General features: G+C 43.8%; 1 long non-coding RNA gene across 2 annotated transcripts; it reads left to right on the top strand.

Annotated features, from left to right (window-relative positions):
- The first annotated feature begins 703 nt into the window (after positions 1–703).
- LOC109309807 lies at positions 704–15,748 on the top strand. Of its 2 annotated transcripts, XR_002101049.1 has the most exons (3): positions 704–715; positions 2,877–2,879; positions 15,368–15,748. It is a non-coding gene; the product is annotated as an uncharacterized LOC109309807 (long non-coding RNA). The 2 variants fall into 2 exon arrangements; XR_002101050.1 differs by lacking the exon at positions 2,877–2,879 and having other exon boundaries at positions 15,364–15,748.
- The last annotated feature ends 504 nt before the right edge of the window (positions 15,749–16,252 follow it).

Raw genomic sequence — 16,252 nt, 5'->3', positions numbered from 1 at the left:
ACACATATACAGCACATGTTATATTGTGAAAACAGCTGAAATGTGTAGCTTATTTTATCAGGTCACCTTTAATAAAGCTCTGAGATTTTAGGACTGTGCTCTTTGCTTCAGCTCTGGACACTAGAAGTGTCTCAGATAAATTACTGTAAATAGGACTAGGGCTCATGTCTGCCATCTGGTGTAATAAAGCTTAAAATACAGCATTGTGCACTGTGAATAAAAACAAAAGGACCAGGATTTTTGGAAATTAAATTGTTTTGATTTCATGATTAAATTTAATGGTGATGCACAATGCGTGGGGTGGGGGGAGTGAGGAGCACAAAAGTAGCAGCTGCCGCAGCTGTACACCACAGTTGCACAGGACACAGAGCTCTGTCTCTGCAACCTACACATCGAGGACCATACTAGTTATGCTACATCTAGTTTGGGGTCAGTGGGGCATCATTGTACTGTTACTCAGTGGCACGACCTTCAGGGAAGGTTAGCTGTGAAATTAGTAGGGGTAACTTTGATGAATAACCAGTTATGGACCAAGCAGTGACCTCACCACCAGGATGTGGTAAGGACAGCAGATGGCAATTTCACTCCTGAAAAGCTGCATATATCCTTTGACGGTGCTGTGACATGGTGAATACAGGTTGCCACTATAATAAGCCTGCCCAATCCCCAGCCATGGGTCTACAAGTCCTCAGTGGTGGAGCAGACAAAAGAAAATGTTAGAATCTCAATGGCTGTGAAGGCAGATGAAGGCTGCAGTAGAATGAGATCCCCGGTTGTCTTGGTCTTCTTGCCATTGGATCAAGGTCCCATTCTGTTAAGAGCTGTGTGGAAGCTGATGTGCAGCAGCTTTTCCATGATAAGAGAAGTTACACACAGGCATCTTCCATATGGAAGACAATTATCCTTGGCTGTGAGGGGTTGCCAAAGAAGAGTTTGGGGTGGAGCATGCTTGGGTTGGTGTGCCATGATTCACTGAGATGCTCCCTAATGTAGACCTTTGAAGGTGTGTAGACATGCCTTAACATTCTCAGTCCATATGTGGCATTCGTTTTTATAAAGTTGTAAGCCAGTTGTGATGATAAACCTTCACATTGGTGCTTTGGATTTGATATTTTTCTTGTTTGGAAAACTGAATGAGGTCCATGTTTTGGGGCTGAGGGCGTTGACAAATTAATACGTTACAGTGAGTTACAAGAGAGGTAGTTAGCCAGTAGTCAGGGAGAAGGCAGGACAGAGTGGCACCTTATAAATTAGGGAATCTGTCTACCATCACTGCTGTCCATGGCCAAGCCAAGATCCCCACATCCCCAGCAGGAATGGGTCAGGATTGTCCAAGACAGCAGCAGTGGGGGGTGGGTGTGGTGTGTCCAGAGGTGTAAGTAGAGAGGGCAACGGGAATGATAGGAGGGTGGGGTGGTGTTGGGGGGAAGAGGGGGCAGAGATTCTTACTTGATTCAGGGATTTAAAAAACACTGTTAGCTGCTGCTTGAATGGTATGGTCTGTGTCCCTTGGAGGAGGGATAGAGCTGGGATTGGAGTAGGGGTGCAGTTACCCTCTCGTAGCTGTTCCTGCACCCACTCTTTTAAAAATCCTGAATTTGCCTATGACTGCTCCCAATATACAATCTCACTTTCAGATGAAGTAAATGAATATACTATCAGTGAGTTCAATGGGAGTAGAGAAAGGCCTGATATAAATTGGTTTGTGCTAATCCTATGAATAATATGGCTGATTTCTCAACTCCCATCCATGTGAATTTATTGCTTTCTGTGCTATAGTAGTGTTACATCTGTTGGGAAAGGAGATCATTTTTCAGCTAACAGATGCTTCCAACCAAATAGAGTATGCTTGATGTTCAATTTTACATGTGCATTAACTCAGCACCACATATAAATCTTTTGCTGCCCATTTTGATGTTGTACCTCTGTTTCCAAATTTGATTGGACACTTGGACTGAGAGGACTTCTGTATATCAGTGGTTCCTAGCCTTATTTAGACTCATGGCACCCCTTGGAAAATGCCAGCTCCTAGCTTTCATTTGTTTCTTGACTAGACAAATAACAGAGCAATTCTTGTGTTGTAAAGGATTCAGAAAGACCACAAAAAGGTCAGAATGTTTTTTTACGCTATGGATTCCTATGTGAACTCTGGGTTCGTCTTGTAAATCATGTGTAGGCGTTTGCAAATCTAACACTTGTATGGCTCTTTGGACACCCTTAAAATATCTATTTGGTGTCTAAGATGCTGCTGTAACTTGACAGAGAATCATTGCTGAATATCTTACCATAACAGACATTTCCAGCCTCTGTTGCTGTAACAGCTAAAGCCATGTGTAGATGAAACAAGAGGCATATGTGCATGACACTTTAAAGTGGGCTAAATGCTTTTGCACCACTTTAATGTTGTTGGTGTTAGCATGGTTCAGCTGCGTATTGTGCATTAATTCCAGCTGCTGTAGGAAATTCAGCGGCATAATGCGTCTTAAATGACTCGGGGTGCAGCAAACTAAATCTTCTTTGAGGAGTTTTAGTTTGCTGCCCTACAGCCATAGAGCAAAGCACCGAGCTCCATGCAGCTCCATGGCTCTGCAGGAAGGCCTGCAGGCAGTTTGGCAGCAGCCTGGGAAGGCAGGTTCTGCCCAAGAAAAGCGGTGAGCCTGATTTCCCTCCCCACCATGAGCCTGAGCTGCGTGGGGACCCAATGCTTCCCTCTGTGGCTGCAGTGCCCCCTGGGACTGCCCGAGCCAGGTGCCTGCAGGTGAATGCTGCCTGGGAGGGGCTCCTGTTGCTGTGGAGGGAAGCACCAGCCCTCCCCCCCCACAGCCCAGGGACTGCTCCATGCACCAGTAGCTTGCCCTCCCCTCCCCACTGGAGAGGAAGTTAAGTCAGTGGGGTGTGTGCATAACACAGGGGTTTAATCGGCCCTAAATTGAAGCAGTGTTTTTTAAAACCCATGAGCATATGTAGATGAAACGGGGGCCCTAAATTGAAGTGGTGGGTTTTTAAAAACACCACTTCAGTTTAGGGCTGATTGACCGCCCCCCCCGGTCATGCACACGCTGACTTACCTGCCGCTTGGGCAGTGGGGAGGGGAGGGCAAGCTGCCAGCAGGTGGAATGGTTCCTGGGCTGTGGGAGGTTGGGGGTGGTGGGGCTGGTGCTTCCTTCCACAGCAGTGGTGGCCCTCCCCCCCAGGGGGCACCTGCCCACAGGCACCCAGCTTGGGCAGTTCCGGGTGGGGGACACTGTGGCCATGGCAGGAAGCACCAGGCCTCTGTGCAGCTCAGGCAGGCAGGCCGCTTTTTCCCCCCACCCATTTGGGTGGAGTCTGCCCTCCTGGAGGGCTGCCAGGCTGTCTGCAGGGCTTCCTGCAGAGCCCATGAGCTGTAGGGAGCCCGGTGCTTCACTCCACAGCTGTAGGGCAGCTCCTCCTCCTCAGAGTTTTAGTTTGTTGTGCCCCAGGTCATTTAAGGTGCGTTACAATGCTAAATTTCCTACAGCAGAATTAATGCGCAATATGCCGCTGAGGCGTGCAAATACTGACACCATTAAAGTGATGCAAAAGCATTTAGCCTGCTTTAAAGTGTCGTGCACACACGCCCCTCATTTTGTCTACACGTGGCCCAGCATTTCAATTTAGGGCCCCTGTTTTGTCTACATACCCCCTAAATTCTGGTTTCCTTCCACTGGACACCATTCAGAGACAAGGGTACTTACCAGTTTGCCAGGTGAAGCTTATGATCTCTTGGGCGCTCCATACAAAAGAGGTTCACCCAAATTCTGCTCATTTTACTTACACAAGCAGTCCTGATGAAGGCCGTGGCATTACTTGCATAAATAAGTTGAACAGTGTTTTATAACACATAGTTAAACAAATAAACAAGCCCCCTAGATTATTAAACTAAACTGCCTTTGTACAATATTTAAAACCCTTGCCAATACTAAGCAGAATTGAATAATATAAACACAATTAAACAAATGTAAAATCAAAAACACGCTATATGACATCTAAAATTAGTAAACTAATTAGTGCGATCCTCCACGCTTCCTGCTTCTAATGGGGAAAAATTTGCAACCAGATTGAGAGAATCATGAAAACCTTCTCTTCTCATTTAACTAATAAACTGAGCAAAAATAACCTTGAAAATTCAGTATGTTTATATTTCATTTTAAAAGATTTGATGCTTTGCAATGGCAGTATTAACTTATGTTTGAGTCTTTTGTTTAGTGAGTGACTGAGGCATTAAGTCAACATTCTTACCAGACAGATAGTTCACATTACTGGATGGAAACCAATAAATAATTAAAAATTTGGACTAAGAACAAACAAATCAGAAGGCTTTGGAGCATGTTTTGTGGTATTTTTTTCTGGAAGTAATTAATATTTCTCCCTGGAAACATCTTTCTAGAAGAAGAGCTTAGGAAATGTATTGCTTGCCAGAAGGCAGAACTCCAGGTCATAGAATCTAAGAGATGCTGATGGCCTTCAGCTACTCAACCAAATCAATGGGAGCTGAGGTTGTGCAGCCCACATGACTTCAGCTCTTTGAGGTTTATCCCAGCTCTCACTGCTGAATTCAGTTTCTCTTAATTAAAACATTGTTATTGGTGATACATCTGCTGCCAGACATTCTGCCCCCCTTGAGTCACCCCATGCCATCATCTCACACTGAAAGTTTACACTGTCTCGGTCTGCTGTAGTTTATATCAGATGGAAATTGTTAAGTTATAGGCAGAGGAACAGGTGGGTGGAGCAGCTGGTATGAGAAGTGAGCAGCCTGACAAGAGGAAAAAAATCAGGGTAGACTGCAACACAAAAATTTGCCTAGGAAATTGCAAATTTCACAATCTGTTCAAGAGAGATGACAGTACAGTACATGTGCCAGGTAACAATTCTGGGAGACTCTAGACTTCACTGCAAACAGACTATTCAAGACCTTCAAAGATCTTGTTAGGTTTGGCTTCAACCTATTACAATAAATGATGCAATGCCACTCATTCTGGAACATGATTCTTTGTGAATGTCAAAAGTAAATTTAAAAGGTCACAGTAGTTTTTCAATCTTATTTAATTAAGAGATTGACTAGATGTTTTCTTAAGTACAGATGGCAGTTCATAAAGTTTTGAAGGTGCCCAGTCACTGTTTGTTTAGTTACATGAAACTTGGGGCTTTGTCTTTGGCTTCATTCATTTGACATGACGTTATCTGTCAATTTGATCTGAATATGACAAATTCATGTTGCAGAAGGATAATTAATTAACTGTGAGCTTTCTTTTATTTGGGACAGTGTGGAGGGAAGTTTGGTAGATTGCACTATAAACAGGGACAGCTGTGGAGGATAGTAATTGCAACAGTGTTCTAATCAGCTGGTATTTGGGATATGAGTTAAAGTTACATTTTGGAAGCACCTGATGTGAAGGGAGAACAGGTAAGGGGAAATAAAGAGTCCAAGATTTCAAATTTGTGTAATGGGAAAACATGTTGATAACCATGGAAAGAAAAAGGAGAGAACAGGACAGTATATGGAAAGAGAGACTGAAGCATCCGATCTTGTGAAATGTTGTAATGGTGTATTTGGATGCCATTCTTCCTTAAGCCTGGCTGGCCTGCTCCTTGGATTCTCATTGTGAGAAAAGATGAGCCACTTCAGGGATTGTGGCTGTTATACTACCTCCACTGCTAACTGTTGCCGGGGTGGTTGTGCAAAGTGGACATGGCTTTGGTCATGGGCAACTGGTGCTGCCTTAGTCAGAGGGGGGACATGCCCCCCCTGTGACCAATCCCACCAACCTGAGGGAGGAGCCCCTGTGGGCGATCCTGTGGTCAGGGGGTGGGGGTCCCCCGGTCAATCCTGCAACAGCCGATCACTGCACTTGCTGCAGCTGCTTCCAGGAGTGACTGCGGCTGCTTCTTGGAACAGGTACTGCCCGATCGCTGCAGCCACTTCCAGAAGCAGCTGCAGCCACTCCCGAAAGCAGCTGCAGCAAGCGGAGCTATCGGCTGGCACTTGCAGGGGGGGCACTGACACTTCCGCCTGCCCCCCCTGCCCATTGCCTAAGCAGTGAGCGTGGCTGTCAGGGGGTGCACTGCTGCTCTTAGGGGGTGCACATGCACCCCCATGAACCCCTTATGCATTGCCACTGACTTTGGTGTTCCTGCATTCTAGCAATTCTGGGTTCATTGGCAACTTGTGCAGAGATCAGTAGTGTTAAACAGAGAAACAAGAGAGATGTTGAAAAGAGGAGATGGCAAATTTAGGGGAGATGCTACTAATACTAAGGAAAAGAAAGTGAGTTTGACTGGTGAATACTAAAGTATAGCCACAGGGGCAGATGTAGGCTACAGAATAGTTCTTTCACAATTTATTGGTTCTACAGTTCAGAATTTATAATTCTACACTTCAGATTCTTACTAAATTCTATAACATATGGGACATGTCTACAAGTACAAATGAAGTGGATGGGTTTACTCTTGAATACATTACTTGAGAGTAAACTCACCCCGGGCAGGCATCTACATGTGCGGGGATGTGGGAGCAGATTTGCTGCTCCTGGCAGCAAATCTGCTCCTGCCCACTCTGGCTCTGCCCCGGCCCCCTGCAGCAGCCAAGGAGAGCTCTAGGCTCCCCCTGGCTGCTACGCCAGGGCCTGGCAGGGAGCATGGGGTCAGGAAATAGCTGTCTCCTGCTGGGCAATGGGAGATTGCTACTTGCCCCCAGGAGCTGCCTACTGCTGGGCTGGGCTCTGACACTGGAGCCTGGGCAGGGACAATGTAAGTAAGCTCCCAGTCCTGGCTCCCCAATTAGGAGTGAGGGGCATGGAACGAGCTGTAGGGGAGGGGCAGGTCCCAGACACCTGCCCCAGTCTGCTGGTGAGCCACCACTAGATGGGGATTCCCTTAAATCATCTTGCTGTGAATTTCTTCAAAACTGACACATTTCAATGTAAAGTTTTGGTTTTGACAAACTAGCATTTTTTCCCAGTGAAAGATGTTTTATTGAAAATTGCATACTGGATCTAATTATAGCACCCTTTTAAAGCATTTCTGGTATTAGACCATGTGTCAGAAAGAAACACAATGAAGCAAGCATTAATGTCTTTCATGATATTTGTTTCCTGTAATTTGAGCATGTCATAAATAATGTCTTGATATGAAGGCCACTGAACTACATTCTTTGGCTTTAGTTTTAAACTTGTCTAATTTAAGTTTGATGTTCCTCCTAATTCTTATCTGGATGATCATTGAACATCAGCCAAGCTTCGTTTTTCACACAATTTAAATCAAGAAAAACACAAAAATCTGAGTTCTTGGAGAAAATAAATTTAAGTTTCGTTAATGGGAAGGATGTGTGTAGATGTGTGTGTATGGACTTTACCTAAGTCTCAGGCATTTTCAGATCTGGAAGGCATCGTGCTTATCAGTAGTTTTGGCCACCTCTCAAGCTGGGTACTGGATGGCTGGAGTGTCCAGCAAACTGCATAGCTAGGGGGACAGTCAGAGGGCAGCCTGCCATCCATTGGGGTCATAAAGAAACAATGTTAACAACCAACCCCATTCCACAACTTTCTTCTGGAGGCAGGTGACAGTTCCCTGTGGGTTATATTTTTCCAAGTGTTGCAGAGACCAGGCTGTAATTTATGCAATAGCTTCCGAGAGTGAGGGATGAGGCTTTGATCTTGGGGCTCTCTGCAGATGCATATTTTGCAGCTGCTTCGAACTAGCCATGTATATGTGCGTTTCTGTGGCTTTGAGAGCTTAATATGGAATGTTGTGTGTTTCTCTCAGTTATTTGATCTATGCAGCTTGGTGCAGCTGAAGACTCAGAATTGCAAGAAGTCAGCCATTTGTAATCTAAGGAAGATTACAGTGCCCATTTGCCTATCCGTAGTGAACAATGCACTGCTGATGGCAGGAGAGTGCATTTTGCTTCTTAAGTGTTTTCTAGTATGCTGCAGTACACGTGATGACTGTTTGAACTAGTTTGTGCATATGCATCAGAAAATTCTACCACAGTTTGGCAATGCCTACTGAAAGATATGAGACCAGTAAAATTCATAGGATCAAAGATAGATTAATAGATTATGCCAATGTGATATTAGCAGGGAAGAGAATGAGGAGAGAGAGAAAAATTTAATAGCATGGAGGGAAAATAGGAGGCAGCAAAAAGGATGATAACGGGTATGGAAATCCCAGAGAAACTGTAATACTGAGTGACCAAGTCTTAGAAGAAGTAATGAGAATGCAGTGAGGAATAAAAGAGAAAGGAAATTAAGGATCTGCATCTGAAGATAGGGCTAGACTAACCAGTATGCACATTGTTTTAGAGAGGATTGAGCATAGGAGTGTTACATTCCTCAGACAGTAGTTGGACACCATTTCTGGGAGGGTGAGGTAGGTTTGATTCATAGCCTGGATTCTTGCAAAGCAAATGACAGCTGGTGGTGTTCTTAATATTAAAATTTAAGACAAAGAAATTAGCTGAGGCATGTAGCTGAGGAAATTCATTATTCATTCTAAAAGGGGAAAGGATATGGGAAGAAAGGTGGAACAAAAATTTTATTGCATGCTCTTAGATCCTTAACAGATTTTCATGAGATTTGCAGAGCGTCATAAGAATGTCAATATTTAGAGCTAGGGGACTATCTAAAATAATCTTTAGAAAAAAACTGCAAGATCAAATTAAACATGTAGATTCCTTATTCCTAATATTTAGGTAAAGCAAAGGAAAATAAGAAGGTTCATGAAATACATGAACTTTCCTGTTACTGTTTTGAAAAAGACATGCAGCAAGTGACTGAATGCAGAGGAAAAGTTAATCAAATATGTTTGTTTAAACCTGGCACAGTGTAAAAACTTCAGTAATCTTTACAGGCCAGTTATCTATTTGAATAAGTTGAGTATTGTTCAACACAAACAAATATCAGAGACATTCAGAAGGTATTGATAAATATGGGTACATATGTTGGGATCATCAAAGAAAATATTGGCAAAAAGTGTTTCATAAATGCTTTAGGACATAACTGAACAAAAAATTAATTTGGATTCAGATATGTCTGTGTTTTAGCAGATATCTAACCTAAATGGAATTGCACAGGAACAGCTGAACTGAACCTCTTTGTCTGAAAGCTTGGAGGTTTATTCTTAGGCAGGTTCACCTCTGAGGAATGTATTATAGACATGCTGTCATGGGTCCACAGAGTGGGCTTTCCTCCAGTTGCCATATAGTCTTTCTCTTGTGCTAAATGTTAGGTCTTTACTTTTTTACAAAGGGAGAACTACTTGTAGTTCTACTATTCTAAGATTGTCCCTCCCCTCATTTTCTCACCCCTACCTCTCCCCCAGCTTCCATAGTTTTCATTTTAATTATTTTAATGAGTCCAAAATAACTTGAATATGTATTACAGAGTTTATTCTTTGGGAAGTGCAAATCAGGAGATGTTTTGCAGTGATACATGACAATTGCTTCAAAACAGTATAGCTTTTAAGTAATCTATTAGAATACAAATTTTCAGGGTCCATAGGTTAGAACAGGAAAGCAAAACTTAAATTCATGTCCGAGTTGGCAGCACTGTTTGTCTTCCTGTCTCAATGCCTTCAGGAATTCATCTCCCCTACTGAAAAGTAACCTGCTTTATTTCAAGTATAAGTCATGCCTTTTTTATCTTTTCTGAATTTCTTGCCTAGTAGTTATTAAAAGTTAGAGCTCCTTGTTGGTTTTGCATTATCTCTCTGAGGTAGGTTTTTCATATATTGATATCCATTAAATGACAACTAACCTGTCTATTCCCCGTGTGATTCCTACCTTGTCTCCTGTCCCAAGGGAGAAAACCTGGGATTTCAATTTCAGTAGGTAACAGTATGGAAATGGCCAGGAAAAGTGTTACTCATATTCTTTACAGATACCATAATACAGAAATTTTCCCTAAAAAACTTTATCTTGAAGAACCTGGGTTAGAAAAAAATTCTATTCAGAACTGTACTTAGGCAAAGGGTCAGTCTGTTTCTATGCTGTTCTATTAAGAATATTTGTTGTAGATGTAAATGCAATTGGAAGGATTTTGTCACGTATGGTAGATGAGTCCCTGAGTCAAATTGTTCTGGAAAAAGGTTGGAAACATGGTGAGGGAAATAGTAGGATACTAGCTGTCAGATAACCCCTTAGGGTGAATCCACACATGTAGGCATGTGCGCTTGCAGCAGCTCAAAAAGGAGCAGCACAAATTTGAGTTGGGGATTTTTGCCTCAGTGCATGTGCCCAGACATGCTCTTTGGTGTGGGGCAAGTTGTGCTACTGAGGGCCAAATAACTCTGCCTAGCTACTCCCAGATCTGCAGTCAAGGGGAGCAAGAGCCCAGAGGAAACACCTGTGCTGGTCACAGCAGTATAAAAAGCTGTCCTGGCAAGCAACTCAGGGCTGGTTGCTTTCAGGAGCTTCTGAGGTACAGCCAATTGGTATCTGGGGATACTACCCCTTGTGCCAGCTGGACTGCTGCAGCAGCCCTAACTGAGAGTTCCCTGCACCCTCTACCCACTGCAGCAGTCTGGCAGTGGGGGCTGCTGCCTGCTGCCACCTGTGACAGCATGTGGCCCTAAGGCTGCACACTTGCCAGACCCAGGTGGGGACTGCATGGCCACAACAGGCATCTGCACCTCTGGGCCACCTGCCAGTAGGCTGTGGCTGCACAGTTGGCCTTTGTACGGTACTACTGCCATGTATGCTGCCACCCTGCCATCTGGGCAGCTATTGCCCAAAAGATGTTCTCAGTGTGATGGCCTGCTTTAAACTGTCAAAGCATGTCCTTCTGGTCCCAAGTGGCTGGGAGGTCAGCCACTTCTGCTGGGTCCTGGGTGCTAGCCCTGAACAGGCTTCTCTGCCTGGGTCATGCCACTTACTTGCCTCACTAGCAGGAATCCTGGTGTTCCCTATTTAAAAATTGCAAAATCTCTGATTAAACCCCAAATTCATTCTTTAAAAAGCCCCAAATCCATGTTATTTCATAAAGATATATAGGGAGAGAGAGATCAATCAGTTGGGCAATGTTCTATTGATATATTTACAATTCTAAAGCAATTTGGAAGCCTACCAGTGTCTCTTTCATCCTAATAAAATAAATTCTAAATATCTAAATGTTTTGATGTTTGCTTTTGGTTTTCTTATCTTAGAACTGTTAGAGCTCCCCCTGGCTCCTTCACTAATTAGAATGTGGGGACAGCTGCCCTTGCAGCACAGCTCCTGCCAGCAGGTCTCATTCTGTCTGGTAGCTGTGTGATGGGGGATGTGGGGTTTGCAGGAGAGGGGTGGAATCGTTGGGGGGGATGTAGTTGGGTTTGTGGATGGGTATGGAGGGATGTGGGGGACTGTGGGGGGATTGTGGGTGTGGGGGGACTGTGTGGGAGGGCTTCTCAGGAGGGGTGGGTCTCCAGCCCCCCCACAGGGCGCAGCCCCCACACAGCAAATTAACTGCCCCTCCCCCCTGCAGGGCCCAGAGCCCCCTCCCAGCAGGGCCCCCCCCGGGACCAAACCCCCCCCGCAGGGCCCACATGCCCCCCTGCAGGGCCTACATGCCCTCTTGCATGGCCTGCAGCTCACCCAGAGCAGCAGCAGCTGTTGGGGCACTTGGAGCCTCTTAGCAGAGCCCGTCCATATGGCACAGAGCAGTGTGTGGCTTGGCCGCAGCCACCTGGCACCCGGTGCTGTGTGTGGCAAATTGCACAGGCCCGACCCAGCACAGCTTGGCACAGTGCCGTGCACCTTTGAGCAGCTCTGGGCTGCTCGGGTTATTACTTAGGCCCCCACACCATTTACAGGGACTCCCTGTTGTGCCAGGCTGGGTCCTGTGTGCATGGAACACATCCCCGCGACTCCAGTCCCCGCAACCGCCAGTTCCTTACTTACTTTGAATGGAGCTGAGGTTCACGCAGGCTGCACTGCTCTAAGCTGCCTTGCATGTGGAGGCAGCATGCTTCAGCGCCAGGACAAGGGGCAACCATAGAGATGCTCTGGCTGGCTACTAGTGTCTCTTTGGATGACCTGACCCTCTGGTTGCCTCAGATGTTTTTCTGCATGTTGTTTTTTTGATACCTGGATATGGTATCAAATTTTGAGCCCAGGCTGCAAATATGCAGCGTGGGGAACGTTTTTTTGTTCCCAGCATGCCTCTTGCTATGTCTCAAACTGCTTTAAGATGTGGCAAGAGGCATGTGTGGGCTTGTCTGGACACACCCTTAGTATTCTTATTGAACCTTCCTGAAAACTGCAATCTATAAGACTTATAAGGAATTCATCACTTATCTTTTAGTAGCTGTAACAATTACAGTTTCAAAAGCCTAGAAGAGATGTGACAGCCCTAACATTATTGATTGGTTTCAAAAAGTTGGGAAGCGTTCATAATTGAAAAATTGTCCTGTTAAGTCAGTGTTCTACAAGAGAGAAGGAAAAAAAGACACATACTTAGACATTTGTTGGAAATTTTTGGAATTTGCTGAAAAACAATCTTCTGCCTCCCAACTAGGAAGTTTGAGAAACTTTTTTTTTTTTGAACATTGAAGGAAGTGCACTTTCAGTGCACAGTTAAGAACAGATTTGGAATAAATTTCCAAATTTAGCTGAATTTCTGTTCAGCTAACAGTTAAGAACAGATTTGGAATAAATTTGAACTCTAAAAGCAGACATGAGTAGAAGATAGTGAGCGTTATATTGTGTAGAGTTCTGAGGAAAAAGAGAAGGTGAATTAATAAGCAGGTTACATACAGAGATAGAAACACAAAAGCTTAACATTGATCAAAACAGGAACTGTCAGAGGCTGAAAGGAAGAGAAAAAAAGAACCCGAGATTCTTTTTTTGGACCTTGATTTGACTAAAGGGAACATCATTGGTAGAAGATCTGTCTTGATGTATATTTTAGGGGATTGGATATATCTTTAAATGTTATATACATTATTTGATCATTTGGATTCATTAATAAAGTTTTAAAAAATATATACATATGTGTATTTTACAGTTTCTTTTTGAACTGGAGTCAGTGCCATCTTTAGCATAGGGATATTGGATTATTTAGCATCTTTAGCATAGTTGGATTATTGTAGTGCACATGTGCAATGAGGGGTTTTCATTTTAAGTACTCATACAGTGTTTCCATAATAAGGTCCCAGTTTATGGTCAGTCAGTTCTGTCTTACCAATTAGAGTTATCCTCTCCATTTTTGCATATGAGAAAACTTGAGCATAGAGGGTGCAACCCCACGAGTGGGAACGTGCATTTCCCCAGGGACAACTAGCAGTGACACATATTTGTGCTGCAGCTAGTTGTCCCTGGAAATGTCCCTGCATATGCTTTCTGGTACACAGCAAATTACCCCGGGTAGAGTGGGAGAAGTTGGGGCCAGCAGCCTTACCTGGGGCCCTAGGGCCCTCCTGGGGCTGCAGCAGTGGTGGTGCAGGTGAACAGAACCTGGCTGGCAGCTGGAGCATGTCTCTGGTCGGCCAGGCTCCGGTTTTGGGTTGTGCATGCTGCATCCAAGTGCGCTGCCCCCCTTTTTTCTGATGTGGGTTTTTTAGATACCGGGATTTCCCAGTATTTAATTTTGCCACTGCACTGCAAATATAGGCAGCTTTGAGACACTGCAACCTGCACATTCCTGCTCATGGGGACATGGCCAGAGAAGCTAAGTAATTTGCTTTAGGTAGCAAAAAATGTCTGCAGAAGAGTAAGGATAGAGCATAGAGATTCCCAATCTTTCATGTCCTGTGAGTACTAACATTCAACAACAGCAAGCTTCTGCTATTAATCCTCGGACAAAACAATAGACGTATTACATAATTTAAAACAATATACAATAAGAATTCAAATCCTGGGTTTTAATCTGAAGGATCACTAATGAGCTCATTACTTTCTCTCTCTCTCTCTCTCTCTCTCTCTCTCCTCTTTTTACTTACCTCATATTGATTCTTAATATACTATCTTGTGCATATTCTACACTTATATTTCACTTTTTGTTGGTTTCAGTGCTGGAAGCAGACACAGTATGGATGAAAATTGGCAGAATGACACAAAAAGCTTCAGGAATTAAAGTCAGGTGGCAGAACATTCTGGAAGCTTCTGGCATGCCACAGATGGTCTGTATAAACTGTTGTGGTAGAGAAGCTCTGCCAGGAAACCCATGGAGTTTATCTGTAAAGCAAAACTTCAAAAGTATAAAGTACATTAAATTATTTCTAATATACTGTAAATCTTTTGAATGTGCTCTGTTTTGCACAAATCTCCCATCTGAACCCTACTTCTTGATTATAGTTATTAAAAACTCATATCTTTGTTCTGGTATGTTCAACCTCTCAGGGTTTAATGCTTTTCTGAAGACAGATCAAGTAGTTGGTCTGAGGGACACAGAACTACAGCTGAGTCAACAGCTGTACTGAGTACAAGAGCCCTATATAATTTTATATTTATAAAAGAGACATACAATAGGATTAGGGAATGAGTTAATAGTCTTGCATATTTTATGTTATAGACCTTTTTACTATATAGGAGTATCTTATAATTAGGAAGTGTGACTATTATATAACCAGTACTATAGCATTCAGAGATCCCAATCAGGAATGAGGTTCTGTTACAGGATGTGGGATGAAAAATGCTTCAACAAGTTTGGAGGGATGATCACAGAAGATACATACTTTAGCATGCATAGTCAGAGGGGTCTGAGTGGCTGGGAGGGCTGTTCCCTTAACTGTAATTGTTTTCTGTTCCTTTGATTGAGGACAGAAATGTGAAATAAATGTTTTCAAGAGAGAAGCAGTCGTCAGCTGAAAAATTCTCAGGAACACTGGCTTCTGAGCCAATTCTGTGGCATCAGGAGTCACGAAAGTCCGGATTTTGTTCTCTTTTGTACCGTTAGATAACACATTGCCTGTAAAGAGTCAGATTTGTACAAAATGTGGAGTCCTGCTTCTAGTTTTTGACAAATGCTTTGAGAAAATTGCCTGCAGTATCTGGAGAATATTCTAAAATGTGCAGTATATGAGCATAGGAGCACATGGTCCACTAGGAGTTGTCATATTGAATGTAATAGTTTGAATGCTTGTAATAAATACCTATTAGCCAGTTTAGAAAAAAGGCAAGGTTCATCTTTTTATCTAGGCTCATTGCTTGTTTTTGCCTACATGCTGAATGTCTGGGTTCTTGGATTTTATCTTTAGAGGCCTTTAACAAAGTTAACCTAAAACAACTCTTAAGCAAACATTCTGAGAGATCAAAACCTAGAAGCTTTTGAAAGGGTGTTGGGAAAGAGAGGTCACTGCAGTGGTGTGGAAAATCTCCCATAGAAACTGAATAGTCAGCGGACAAATTCCATTGCAGAAGACAAACAGAAAGCCCAGCAGAAATCTGTTAAGTAAGATCCGAGCCCAAATTTGGGAGTAGTGACAGGTTTGGGTAGGAGGGGCTCAAGACGGCAACTCACCGAATAAAAACTGTAACCTACAGTCCCAATTTGGAGGTAACCTCACCTGCAGGACACCGAAGGAAGAATCACAAGTGTAGGCCAGATCAGGCTGATCACCTGAACCACCCTCTCCATGAACAAGAACTCCCATTCACGCTGAAGCCGCGGAGCACCTGAGTGGGATCGAAGGAAGGGGATGTGTTCCTATCACTGCTGAGACCAACCCTAAAACCATAACTAGCGAATGAAAGTATATCTGGGGATTTGGTTCTTGGCATTCTAGGATTGTAAGTGTACTATGAGAAATAATAGTAGTGATTCCAAGTTAACCTTTACTTGTAATTGTAGTTGTTTTTGTAATACTAATTCTTATAGCATTGTTTGGGAAGGATTCAGATGAAAATGCTCCAAAACAGAGTGGCTTTGATAACTTCTGTCTGTGCTGCCTCACAGTCCTGGTGCCGTTTTCAGAATGGGAGGAGGGAAAGAGAGCAGAGGGAGTTTTGGTTTTTTTTCAGCCAGTGCTGAAGGGTGGGGCAGGTGGGTTGGAGCCCCCCACTTCATTGGGGGGCTCCAATCCACCTACTCCCTTCAGTGCTGCTGGGGAACCACTGGAAGGAGCTCCCTCTGCTTCCTTTCCCCTCTCCCATTCTGAAAAGAGTGCTGGGTTTGGGAGGGAGGAGGGATGTTGTAGGCTTACAGCCAGCAGCTGGATTCCCTAATCCCCCAAACTCAACAGTGTACTTCTGTTGGGTCCAGGGGATCATTGTAACTCATGATGCTTCCTGAGAAGTGCCATGAGTTACAATGGGGAG

The sequence above is a fragment of the Crocodylus porosus genome, unplaced genomic scaffold, assembly GCF_001723895.1.
Source record: "Crocodylus porosus isolate Cpor-Errol unplaced genomic scaffold, CroPor_comp1, whole genome shotgun sequence".
In the NCBI taxonomy this organism is placed as follows: domain Eukaryota; kingdom Metazoa; phylum Chordata; order Crocodylia; family Crocodylidae; genus Crocodylus; species Crocodylus porosus.
Note: the sequence above shows the minus strand (reverse complement) of the source record. Positions and strands in the feature narration are given on the sequence as shown.